This window comes from Sorex araneus, chromosome 6 (genome assembly GCF_027595985.1).
Source record: "Sorex araneus isolate mSorAra2 chromosome 6, mSorAra2.pri, whole genome shotgun sequence".
NCBI lineage: Eukaryota > Metazoa > Chordata > Mammalia > Eulipotyphla > Soricidae > Sorex > Sorex araneus.
The window spans coordinates 125,974,338-125,986,333 of NC_073307.1; positions in this window are offsets into that span (position 1 = coordinate 125,974,338).

Here is an 11,996-nt window from a genome sequence, read left to right on the forward strand (position 1 = left end):
TGAATGTTGAATGTTTATTCCCTGCTTTCGTTTTTTGTTTTGTTTTGTTTTGTTTTGTTTTTGGGTCACACCCGGCCATGCACAGGGGTTACTCCTGGCTCTGCACTCAGGAATTACTCCTGGCGGTGCTCAGGGGACCATATGAGATTCTGGGATTTGAACCTGGGTCTGCTACGTGCAAGGCAAACACCCTACCTGCTGTCCTATTGCTCCAGCCCCTTTTCCCTGCTTTCAATTAATACCAAGTAGCAATTTTTAAAAATTATCAGCAAATCCTAATTTGTTCATATATATATTTCACAACAAACTTTTTAGAAAATTCTTTATTTCATTAAAGATTATTTCATGTATGCTATAAGTTACTACAGCTTTTATAATTAAAAATTTCAATCATAAAACAACGTGGTTATAAGTGAGAGATGTTATATTAGTGTCCTAAAATGTGATCGTCTTATCAAAGATCAGAAGACTTTTTTTATTATTTTGCAACTGTTATAACGGTTATAGAAACTAATCATTCTTTAGAGTATTGTTTTATTTAAAATGCTAAGCAAATATTAATACATGGAAGTATCACTGTATCACTGTCACTGTATCACTGTCATCCCATTGTTTGTTAGTTTACTCAAGCCGCACCAGTATTATCTCTATTCCTCTAAGCCCTGAGATTTTAGCAGCCTTTCCTTACTCGTCTTTCGTAATGATTGGAGGCTCTTTCAGGGTCGGGGAATGAGACCTATTGTTACTGTTTTTGGCATATCGAATACACCATGGGTAGCTTGCCAAGCTTTGCCTGTGCAGGCGGGGTACTTTTGTTAGCTTGCTGGGCATTCCGAGAGGTAAATACATGGAATATATGGAAGTACTATGTTTAAATGTAGGATGCGCCTAAATATTTCTTGAAAGCAAACTCAGTAAAATTCTTTATAATTTCTGACAGTTTTTTAACATAAACAGAAGGTGAAAATACTTAACTGAGTGGGTGAGAGGGAGAGAGAGAGAAATTATGAGGTACAGAAATATATGAAGAGATTCTTGTCAAACTGACTTACAGATTGCAAAATATCAGCAAATCCCAAGGGAGATAATAAAGGCATAATACATTCAAGCACATAATCAACTATTGGAAAAAGCAAACAAAGAAAAAGAAAGAAGGAATCAAGAAAACAAGGAAGCAAGGAAGAAAAGCATGGAAGAGAGGAAGGAAGGAAGGAAGGAAGGAAGGAAGGAAGGAAGGAAGGAAGGAAGGAAGGAAGGAAGGAAGGAAGGAAGGAAGGAAGGAAGGAAGGAAGGAAGGAAAGAAGGAAGGAAGGAGGGAAGGAGGGAGGGAGGGAGGGAGGGTAGGAAGGAAGGAGGGAGGGAGGGAGGGAGGGAAGGAAGGAAGGAAGGAAGGAAGGAAGGAAGGAAGGAAGGAAGGAAGGAAGGAAGGAAGGAAGGAAGGAAGGAAGGAAGAAGGAAGGAAGTCCTAGAACATAGTACACAGAAGAAAATTAAAGCACAACTGATTTTTTTAGTTTCACAGTTTTAAAAAATGAAAATAAAGAAGGGAGATTTTCATAAAGAAATAAATGGAGAATAGAGAGGAGAGGAGTCAACAAGGAAAAAAATTCATGACTAGATCTTTTATCAGTGTACAGATAATCTCATCTAATTGAATTATTAACTTGTGTGTCTTAACTTAGCCCAGTTGTTCGTTTATCAGAATAAATTAAAAAATCAACTCTTCACTAATGAATTTACTCAACTTTTAAAAACAGGTTACAAACAAAATTATCTTTTAATAATAGTTTTCACAGTTTTCCATATTTAATCATTTTTTCAGGTTTCTGTTATCCTTATATTCAACATTTACTCGGACACGACACTCCAGAATGTGTCGTGAGAATGGGAGCATTCCAGCGAATGGACAGCGTTTGAGTTTATTCCTTGTTTGTTTTTCAATTCTCATACATTATATTTGCCTCTCAGGAAATTTTATCTGATCACTACTGTTGGAATTGAGGGAAACATATCTTTGGAAGGTAAAACTCTTGGTCCCCATATTGGTCATGATCAAAGACTTCCTCCAAGTGGCAGAGGTATCCCAAAGGAGCTCTGTTTAATAATTCTATTAGATTCAACTAATAAGCTCACCTCTAGTCAATGTAGTGTCTGGGTTTCCACTGGTGACATACTTAGATTATTTCAACCTAGATTCTTTATTCTTCTTTGACTCACCTGCTGGAGTTGCAATCAATAGTGTGTTGTTGAATTGCTTGCTTCTTCCTGGGCTGCGGGTCCTACATTTCTCTTTCCCTTCTCTCTCATCTCTTCTCGCTGTCAATCTGTCACTGGAAGCTGGAAATTGTCTCCTGTGGCAGACAGACTTGGGTTAATGTCCAGATATATTTTGAAAGCTGGGGACTGGTTGTGATAGCTTTGATTGTTGACCCCTGAAATATGAACTATTCCAGGATTTCTGGTTAGCTAAGCACCTACTGAGTGTTACTTGTGAGAGTTCCTTATTCTGAAGACAGCTTGTGGGGGAAAGATGAGGGATGCAAGTTGATAGCTCACCAGACTGCTCAAACAGCAGCACAGGTCTCCCAGTTTGATCCTTTGTTTCTTCTTTCTTTAAAACTAAGAAGAAGGGAAAGGGCCACAAGATGTCTAATCAGCATAGAATTGAATGGATGTACTAAGCAGGAAAAGTGGCTGAATTCACAGTGGGTGTGTATTTGGGTGTGTGTGAGTTGTGAGGGGGGCAACTATCAGAAGCTTGGTGTTGCTGCTAATTTTCTCTTTCCTGATTAAGGAGTTTAAAGAACAGATCATTATAAAGGGCATTTAAAAATAGTTCTTTTAATTAGAAATGCAAAATTATTCCCCTAATTTAAGTTCCTGGGTAGTGTTGGAGAACAACATCCAAAATATGTCTGTTGTTTTTATGCTTTGAATATTTCTGATCCTCCTGCTTCTTCCTCTCTTACCCATCAGTGTCTGGCTGGAGGATAAAACTGGTGGAGAGAATACATTCAATTGCCTGAGTCATTTTCTCAGTAAGGCTGATCATGTATAGGTCAACTAATGTGAAATTCACTAAAATGTTAACAATAATTACTATAAATTGGTGATATTGGAAGAGTGAATATATATTGCAAATGAAAATTGCAAAATATAAATCATTTTAGATTTAAATTACAAAAATCATTATAACCTATTGTACAAGCAAAGTCCCCATGATTATACTTCTGCACCTACTCATAAATCTCTCTTATTTTGCAATACAATGAAGTGAAGCATTCTGTTGCAAAACTGAAATTACCAAGCCTAAGGGATGAATGGCATAAAAATAGTAATGGTGGATTTTGGGCATTGTGTGAGTGATAGGGGGTAGTAACTATGAATAAAGACTGTAAACTTTAATGTTGTTATAAACATGTTGCCTTAACTAAAAAAGCTATAATATATTACTTGAAAAATGAGCCATCCTAGATCTTGCAAAGCAATGTTTCTCAATTACTGTTTCTAAGGCATTGGCTCATTCACCATATCACTGGATGCCCCAATCTCAAACAAGTAAGTATAGAAATTAGTAATAGGTCCATATTAAAGATCATTAAACTGGACCTTGCCAATTTCTGTGGCTGATTCATTTTCCTCAGGTTTTCCTGAACCTTGAGCAATACTTCAATTGTGAAAAATCCAGCTAACCAAATTCTTGGCATAATTCTGGACTTCAGTAATGGTATTCTCTGTAGAGTAACGAACAGGTGTCAAGTTTAAGTTCCTTGCTAGGACACTTGTGCTAAGGACTTAACCAAATATTTTCATCAGAAGAAAGATATTGACACAATGGTTTTAGGTGAAATAATTTTCTTAGCTCATTCTTTTGCTAATGATATGACTGTACATATATAGGTGTATATATATGTGTGTGTGTGTTTCTGTGTGTGTGTGTGCATACATATATGTGGTTGTAGCACTGTAGCACTTTCATCCCATTGTTCATCAATTTGCTTGAGCGGGCACCAGTAACATCTTCATTGTGAGACCTGTTGTTACTGTTTTTGGCATATCGAGTATGCCACGGGGAGCTTGCCAGGTTCTGCCATGCAGGCTGGATACTCTCAGTAGCTTGCCAGGCTCTCCGAGAGGGACAGAGGAATCGAACCCAGATTGGCCACGTTCAAGGCAAACGCCCTACCAGCTGTGCTATCACTCCAGTCCACTTTTAGGTAGAAAAATCATACATCACTAAAATGATAGGAATATATATGCATATATATAAAAATGTTTTGGTCATAATAAATTATGAATAGCATATTTATGGTAAATGAAAATGATAATGCATTTTGCTAAATCAGATTTCTGATTTTAAGGTTACAATATATTTTATTTTAGCTTTCCTATAAATTTTCTAACAAGAGCTTCCAGTTCAGTTTGAAAATTCATCATCTCAGAAGCATTTTCTGCAGTGACATGCAACAGTTTTTGATTAAGGAAATGTGTATAGTAGAAAATAACATTCTTATTTGTAAATGTTTTTATGCTCACATGAAAATTTTATAGCTGTTATCTCATGTATTCCACAGATGTCAAATGCACCCATTATTTATATCTTTTCTGAAGATAAGGTGGTCACAGAGAATAATTTGCTCATAATTTCACATAAAACAAGAATTGTATCCAAAGGACATTATCTCTATAACACCAAAATCAGCTGGATATAGATTTCTCTGATACCAGATAAAGGGAAAATTTTTGCATCTACTCATTTTTTATTCTTGTTTTTTTTAGATTGTAATAAAGACATAAAATTATACCAGAGTGAGAGAAGGATAGCACTTAAGGTGATTAATTTGCACACAACCAACCCTGTTTCAATCCCTGACATTACATATGGTCCCCTGAGTACCGTGAGGAATGACCCCTGGGCACAGAGCTATTAGTAAGCTCTAAACACCATTGGACACAATCCAAAATCCACTCTTCCTATCTCTCCCAACCCCCACCAATAAATAAATAAATAAAACATCAGAAATGATCTTACTTGTCAAATCAGGGAAAAGCATGAGCATATCCACTGTTTAGATATGTGCACATACAGTCTGTGTGAATTAAAATTTGTACACAGCAATAATCACAGGATTAACTGATCCCTGTTCATTTTCCCCAGGAAAATAAGTAACTTTGATAAAATATATATGAGGTAGTAGACTGTATCTTGGAAAATGAACTTACAAATAATTTTAGAAAGATTTGTGGGATTTAGAAATATACACGAATTTGGCAAGAGTTCAATCTCACACCAGAACTGTTTTCTTTGGGGGTAATGACAGGATTATAGGTCTTTGTTGACCAACATAATTGCTTCCTTTTGTCACAAGGTAATTTCAAGTTCACAAACTGAGTTGATATCTGAATTTTAAAGATCCACTTTCAGACATCAGATATATTTTGGATACAGCAATTTATTCTTAGGATGACACTAATTGGGCCACACCTGGAGGTGCTCAGGGCTTACTCTGCATCTGTATTTAGCGGTCATTCCTGGCAGTGTTTGGGGGACCATATGCAATGCCAGAAATCAAAACAAGGTTGACTGTAAAATGCAAGGGCCTGCACTATCTCTCTATCATTTTGATACATTATTGTATAGTGATTTATGATAAATATTCTAGATACTGTAACAGATACTGGATATATCAAATAATTTAAGACAAATATTTTCACTAGAATCTCTCTTAGTTCAAATTTAAATTTTCACTAGAATCTCTCTCATAGTTTATATTTAAATTTCTCTCTGTATTTTCCTTTTTTTCTCACAGTTTATATATTTTAGTGTTATCTATTTTATGTTCGCAGTGCACTTTAATTAAAAATAAAACCTTAATTCCATGGAGTCAGAGAGGTTTTATAGCTGATAGGGCATTTGTCTTCCAAGTGGCCCGCCAAGGTTTCATTCCCGAAATCCCATATGGTCCACCAAGAACCTCCAGAAACTATGAATATAGAGTTAGGAGCAAGCTCTGAACACAGCTTCAGTGTGGCCCAAATACAGACACAAACACACACACACACACACACACACACACACACACACACACACACACTCCAAAATCTTTAATTCCAATCAAGGTGAATTTATCATTTCCATGAATTTGACTCCTATGAATATTTCTTTTCTTCTATTTTTATTGAGGCATATATGTATGCATATATAATGATATCTATACATATATAAACATATTTTTAATTACTTTAACCATGTAAAAATGCAAGTGGCAAGTGTCCGCACTATCTTTTATGCCTCTTTGACACATGGTTGTATAGGATAAGCTATACAACACAAAATTCTTCTTGACATATGGAGCTTTTACTATGAAAACATTTTATACTTTGTGTTATTACTCTTCAAGATCTATTCTAACAGACACCAAATGTTACTTTTTGATTTTCTCTATGAGAAACATAGAGAAACATAGGAGTACTCATGGCCAGTCTTAGAGCCAAAAAGCATATACGGCAATATCTGATTATACATTTTAGGATGAAAAATTGATTTCCATATCATTTTTATTTGTTCCATAATATTTTGACATATAGAATAGTTTTGCCTTATAATCAAAACTTTTAAATAGTAGGAATATTGATCTCAAATTCATAGGTGAAGAAACTAAGTTTGGAAACATTATAAAAATAGATGCGAAATTAACAAATCAGTATGTAGATCAAGGTCAGCAATGGCTGAGAACACCTGATTTCATCTTCTGATTTCTTATGAAATCCTTTTTATTTCAAATTTTATTCCTAGATATAAAATTCTCATGCAATCAAGAGGATATACAGGATAAGAGACACTCTACTTTTATCGTGTGTAGTTCATTTAAGATTTATCACTTTAGTACAGTGGGAAGGGTGCTTGCCACTGTGCACGGCCGACCGAGACTCTATTTCCGGCATCCTCCGAATGTGCACTCCCCAAACAACAGCAACAAAAGATATAGCACTGCCTAATTTATGTAAACATTTAGAGATCAAAACTAACCTTGATTTTGATTAAACTTAATTTTTGACAGATTTCCAAGAAGTTAACCTACTTATTTTTACCACTATTTTACTGTTTTAACTCAGTTTTTAGTCAAGTGCAGTTTTTCATGGAAGCATTGACAGTGAAGAACCAGCAATATAGAGAATATGGTGCATCCTATTTTGCATATCTGTTGATAAGACTAAGCGTATACTTTTCTCAGGTTTTTCAGTTATATAAACTCATGAAATAGAGAAAGGAGTTATTGTTTGTGACAACAACTGCTGGTTGTTGATTCTGACATCTTCTCTACAAGGTAAAACCAAATAAATTAAGCAAAACATCACATTGACAGGTATATTATTTGAAAAAAAGAGGACTCTTCTTTTTTTTTTTAGAGACTTCTGCACTCTTTTCCAATTGGCAAAGAAACCAAACAAATAGCAGAAAAAATACTAAAAGACAAAAAAATGTATATTTAGTTATGTACTTGAGGGAATTTTAGATAGATCAAAACTAACCTTGATTTTGATTAAACTTAATTTTTTTGTGTGTAAGGAAAACAAAAGATATATTCTATTTTTTGTTTAATTTTATTTTTATAAAGTTATTCACTATGATTTATTACATCTAATATTCCAAATTAATTAACCCTTTCCACCACCATATTTCAAATGTTTTCACCCAAACCCCCAAACCCTGTCCCCAAAGCAGAACCTAAATAATTTATTTTGTATTGCTGTTATGAACAATCTGCAAAAATCATCCAAAACATTTCCTTAGAAGAAAGTGTGTGAAGTGTGTGAAAGTGTTGTATTTCACCTTGGAGCCATTAAGCCCTTGTATAAGAGATTTCTAACAAGTTGTTAAAGGTTGAGCCTTGTGTGCTTATATATTTATATATGTATATATATACATATATATATATATAGCATTGTAGTACTCTTTTCCCGTTGTTCATTGATTTGCTTTAGCGGGCACCAGTAGCATCTCCATCTTGAGACTTGTTGTTACTGTTTTTGAAATATCAAATATATATATATATATGTATATATATATCTACATATATATGTCACTGTATCACTGTCATCCCATTGCTCATTTATTTGCTCTAGTGGGTGCCAGTACCATCTCATTCGTCCCTGTAATGTTCAGGGTCAGGGGAATGAGGCCCATTATTGTTAGTGTTTTTGGGCATATGGAATATGCCACGAATAGCTTGCCAGGCTCTGCTGTTCAAGATTCTGCGTCACTTTCTTCTGGAAGCTTCATTTTATAGTTTCTGGATCTTGGCTGTTGACGAGATTACAGATCCTCCTGGCCCTGTGCCAGGCTATCTTCACTGGGGTCCCCTCCTGCACCCAGATCTCCTGTTTTCCAGTAGCTTGGCAGTCACATCCACGAACTGCCCCTGCCACCATGTAATCGCATCAATGGCCAAGATTCAGAGACTATAAAACAAAGCTCCAAGAAGAGAGTGATGCAGAACCTCCTGCCCCCGCGCCCAGCTCTCTTCACTGGGGCCCCTTCAGAGCGGGGGTGGGTTGAGTTTCCCTCCTTGCCCCAAGCAGAACCCTGGCAGCTGAAAACCTCTGGAACCCAGACACAACCATGCTCAAGGCCACTCTCCACATGCTCGGATGAGCCTCACACATAAAGAAACAGACAGAGGAACCCAGGTATGTGGGACCCACGGCCGAGATCTTCAAGCCTGCTCAGATTGGGACTAGGCCTCCTCCACACAGATCCCCCGTTTTCTAGTAGCTTGGCAGCAACACCCACTAATCCCCCCTGGTGCCATATATACATCTATATATATATATGTGTGTGTGTATATATATATATATATATATATATATATAAAATATGTAGGGCTGGAGTGATAGCACTGTGGGTAAGGCATTTGCCTTGCACGCGGCTGACCCAGGTTCAATTCTTCCACCCCTCTCAGAGAGCCCAGCAAGCTACCGAGAGTATCTCGCCAGCCCGGCAGAGCCTGGTAAGCTACCCGTGGTGTATTGAATATGTCAAAAACAGTAACAACAAATCTCACAATGAAGAAGTTACTGGTGCCTGCTCAAGCAAATCGATGAGTAATGGGATGACAGTGACAGTGATATATATGTATATATATGTGTGTGTATATGTATGTATATGTATTTAAACATATATATATAACATATATATGTTTTTTTCTTTTCAAGATTGGTTGCCTTTTACTTTATACCCCACTAAATGTGGTGTGTTACTCTTGTTATATAAGTGGTGTAGAATATGAGATGTCACTCCAGGAATTCTAAAATTTTAAATGCAGTTATATATCTGAGACTTTTTTTTTTCTTAATGGATGGTGACTTTGGGTTCCAGAGGCATAACTGTGGTGTGTTGCTCTCGTGTTGCTCTCCTCTGAGAGTTTTATTTGTGAGTCTCTAGATCATAGCCGTTAAGGGGTTTATATCATGCCAGAGGCAGTTGGTGAGCATGGATGCCAGGTGACCGAAAGCACAGGGAGATGGGGGGAGGTCGCCCATCCCATACTCCATGCAAGCTTGAAGATTTCAGTCACACATCCCACATACCAGCATTTTTCAGCAGATATACTCAAGGATGAGACTATCTGAGCCTGTGGAGATCAGCTGTGAGCACAGTGTCTCTTGAGTTCTGGAAGATTTTGCCTTTCAGGGCCTCTCTTGGGGCAGAGAGGGGAACTCACCTGTCCCCCTCCACTGGCACCAGGTCAAGGGTCAGCTTTGTGATGTTTTGCAATATACATTTTAAATTAATGAGTTTTTAAATGTATTTAAAAATATATTTTTAAGTTGGCAGAAAATGAAACAATTTGAACAAAATAAAAACTGTATCCCCACACAGAATTAATCATCTGATGCAATATGGGTTCCTTGTATAGGAAGTATATAGGAGTACCCAGAAGTAGCAATTACAAAAGACATATATCTTCAGCACCCTAAAACCTCAAGGGGAATTTTAGTCCTTGCAAATTGGTAACAGTGTACAGCCAAGTTCTGTCATCAAACAAAAGATGGAAGAGTCACAGGCTGAGTTACAGCTGTCTGCCTTAAGTGAAAGCAAACACTGCTTGTCTCCCAATTACAGCCATGCATTCAATGTCACAAAGGAGATTTTCTCCAGTCATTAAGGAGAAGAGGTACTATCAGATGTATATGACCATCAAGCCCCCATTTTTTGGTGTACAACTAAACATTTGGAACAATAATACTGAAGTCCACTCAAACATTGTCAATGTGAATACTGAAAAGCTGTGCCAGTCTATCAGTGCTTTATGATAGAGGTAATATAGTAAACTTTCGACTGCAAATTTTCAGAAGTGGTATAGACTGAGACAAACTCAAAACCATTATCTCTGGATAGAATTAGGAAGGAAAGCATTCTAAAGTAAAGCAAAACCAACTTCAGCATAAAACCAGACTTTTATTCCTTACCCTCATATGCACCAAAGAGGAAGGAGATACATTTATGTACATTAATAGGACTGGAGCAATAGCGCAGAGGGTAGGGCATTTGCCGTGCACATAGTTGACCCAGATTTTATTCCTCCATCCCTCTCGGAGAGCCTGGCAAGCTACCAAGAGTATCCCACCCACACGGCAGAGCCAGGCAAGCTACCCATGGCGAATTCGATATTCCAAAAACAGTAACAACAAGTCTCACAATGGAGACATTACTGATGTCCACTCTAGCAAATTGATGAAGAATGAGACAACAGTGCTACAGTACTAATGTACAAAGATAAGTGTCTAGGACAAACCTGTAACAGAATCTAACATACCAGATGAAAAAGTCTAAGAGACAAATGAAAGGGTATTCACTGAATTGAGTAAAGTAATAGTCTTTTTTCACACAATAGTCTTTTTCAAAAGAATAGAAAACTTTAGTTAAAAATTATTGAACCAATAGTGAAACAAAATCTCAGCAGCAGAATTACTAAAGCTATAAGATGAATCAGTTTGCTTGAGTATAGCACTGTAGCACTTTCATCCTGTTGTTCATTGATTTTCTTGAGCGGGCACCAGTAACATCTTCATTGTGAGACTTGTTGTTACTGTTTTTGGCATATAAAATATGCCACGGGTAGCTTGCCAGGCTCTGTTATGCAGGTGAGATATTCTTGGTAGCTTGCTGGGCTCTCTAAAATGGGTGGAGGAATCAAACACGGGTCAGCCGCATGCAAGGCAAACGCCCTACCCACTGTGCTATTGCTCCAGCCCTTGCTTGAGTATAAGGCAATTAAAATCACACAAAAAAAGAAAAAAAATGGAAAATAATCAAGAAAAATCAAGAAGACATAAAAGGCTTATGGGATGACTTCAAGATAATTTGCATCATAGTATCATAGGTATTCTGGAAATAGAGGAACCAGAGAATGAGGAAGCATTAAATTAGTCAGATTTTTAAATTTAATAAGAACTTTCTTTTTTTTTTTTTTTGCTTTTTTTGGGTCACACCTGGCGATTCACAAGGGTTACTCCTGGCTTTACACTCAGGTATTATTCCTGGAGGTATTCAGGGGACCATATAGGATGCTGGGAATCGAACCCGGTTCGGCCGCTTGCAAGGCAAATGCCCTACTTGCTGTGCTATCTCTCCAGCCCCTAATAAGAACTTTCTTAACTGAAAGTTGAGTCATATATTAAGATCCAAGAGCTCTAAGACTATAAAACAAAATAGAAAAATAACAAGACAAACTGTAATTAAAACGGTAAAGCAATTATATAAGTAGAGTCCCAAGAGCTGCAAGAGCAAAGCAAACATATTTTTTAAGGGAACCCCATTAGACTCACAGAAAATTTATCAAAGAAACACTGCATACCAAACGGGAATGGAAAACTATAGAACAAATAGAACATACAAAGAAGAATAGTCTATTTTTTTAGTCTTTAAAGAGTTTATTACTATTATTGTTATTGGTGGCTCACCCAGAATTTCTCAGGACTTATTTCTACCT